The sequence below is a fragment of the Palaemon carinicauda genome, chromosome 27 (assembly GCF_036898095.1).
Source record: "Palaemon carinicauda isolate YSFRI2023 chromosome 27, ASM3689809v2, whole genome shotgun sequence".
Taxonomy (NCBI): domain Eukaryota; kingdom Metazoa; phylum Arthropoda; class Malacostraca; order Decapoda; family Palaemonidae; genus Palaemon; species Palaemon carinicauda.
Genome location: NC_090751.1, coordinates 28,782,842 through 28,785,341, shown reverse-complemented (window position 1 = coordinate 28,785,341; position 2,500 = coordinate 28,782,842).

Here is a 2,500-nt window from a genome sequence, read left to right as displayed (position 1 = left end):
CGTTGAATTCCTGGTTATACGAATGCGACGTCTATTGGACGTAGGACTTGTTAATGGCGTCTGTCAATAGCTTATAAAGTGTTAGACACAGCTCAATATATGTTACTATTATTATTATTATTATTATTATTATTACTACTACTACTACTACTACTACTACTAGCTAAAGCTACAGCTCTAGTTGGAAGAGCATGATATTATTATTATTATTATTATTATTATTATTATTATTATTATTATTATTGTTATTATTATTAGCCAAGCTACAACCATGGCTGGAGAAGCCCGATATTATAAGCCCAAATGGCTCCAACAGGGAATTTAGCTTAATGAGGAAAGCATATAAGGAAACACACACAATAGAGTGCCCGAGTGTACCCTTCAGCAGGAGAATTCTAACCCAAGGCAATAGAAAACTCTTATATTAATCTGGAACCTACATTGTTTCTACCAGTAACTCAACTCATACAATGGTATTGCCCATAGTTTACATAGTGTCAGTCAACCACTAACATAATGTCAGTCACTAGTCAACAATAACTCGCAGGATATTAACTGGAACTCATCGATTTCAGTCAACCTTGCAGTGGTGTCCCTCAGTAACTCCTAGTTTAAGGTTTAAAGGCCGCTTATGAATGGCAGAGGCAAGGGACAGTGACATTGCCCCATCAAGCAGGACAATGCCCTAGAGATTGACCATATTACATATGATCAGCGCTCAAGCCTCCTCTCCACCCAAGCTAGGACCAAGGAGGGCCAGACAGTGGCTGCTGATGACTCAGCAGACAGACCTATAGGCGCCCCCAAACCCCCCATCCTTAGCTCACAAGGACGGTGAGGTTGCAGGGACCAAAGGAACTAACGAGTCTGAGCGGGACACGAATCGCAGTCTGTCAATCACCAGGCCACCGCAATATCAATCAAGAGTCACACCGTGTCAGTGAGCAATTCAAATGGTTTTAGTTATGAACTTGTATTTTTCAGTGTCCGTTTTCTGGTGGTAATTTCTTTAACATCAATGCATTTAGGAACTTATTCCCTTATTTCGTAAAATATTACCTGGAGATGTTATTCTTGAGATTGCCTTGCACGTTATTCCAAGCGGATCGAGTGGTCTTCCTTTGTATGTATCAACCTCACACTTATATCTTTTTATTTGTTTTGTTTGTTCAGGAATTTTTCATCACCTGAAATTGCATAAGCCGTTGTTTGTTGACAGCTGTTACCTCACTGTAATCTGTCTAATCGTTTGTTCTTAAATTTTTCATCCTGAGATTGCATATGCCGTTATTTGTCGACAGTTTAAAGGTTAAAAGGTCGTTCATGAATAGCAGAGGCAAAGGCCAGTGACAACGCCCTAGAGACTGACCATATATTCATAAGATCAGCGCCAGAGCCCCTCTCCACCCTAGCTAGGACCAGGGAGTGCTAGACAATGGCTGCTGATGACTCAGTAGGTAGCGCCCAAGTCCCCTCTCCACCCAAGCTAGGACCTGCGACCGCCAGGCAATGGCTGCTGATGACTCAGTAGGTAAACCTATATGCTCTACCAACCCCCCCCCCCATCCTTAGCTCACAGGGATAGTGAGGTTCCAGCCACTAAAGAAACTAACGAGTTTGAGAGGAACTCGAACCGCAGTCTGGCGATCACCAGGCATGGACGTTATGGGATATGTGCATTATTCATTATAATAATAATAATAATAGCGGGAATGGCAAAGACAACATCTTAACATTTCTAGTCAAGGCTCCCTTATTATTATTATTATTATTATTATTATTATTATTATTATTATTATTGTTGTTGTTGTTGTAGTTATTAAGGGAAGAAAACAAAGAAATAAACTACAAGAGTAGTAATAAATAATTGATACAAAATACTTTAACAGCATTGAAAAAGATCTTCATATATGAACCATAAAGAGAGTCTAATGTCAACCTGTTCAACATGAAAATATTTGCTGGAAGTTTGAACTTTGAAGCTCCACCGATTCAACTGCCTGATTAAGGGAGATCATTCCACAACTTGGCCATAGCGGGAATAGATCAGTAATATTAACAATATCAAGTTAATATATTGCTAGAACTTGAGATAGAGGTTTGTGTAGTAAATTATTTACAATATCAGGTAAAAAAAAAAAAAAAAAAAACGTATGGCAGTAACAATACCAAAGTAAGTCTTCGAAACTACACAACAACATGAAATGCAGTCGTTTCAAGTCCACTGCAGGGCAAAGGCCTCCGACATGTCAATTCAAAACAAGGGTTTGGCCAGTTTTAATCACCACGCTGGACAAGGCCGATTGGTGATGGTGGGAGACTAGTCGGATCACTCACATAAAATCAACCTTGTATAACAATATTTATTTAAATGTCATTGTTCTTAAAGTATATTATTTTTCCTTGTTTGCTTTCCTCACTGGGCTATTTTCCCTGTTGGGGCCCCCGGGCTTATAGTATTTTGCTTTTCGAACTAGGGTTGTAGCTTAGCAAGTAATAA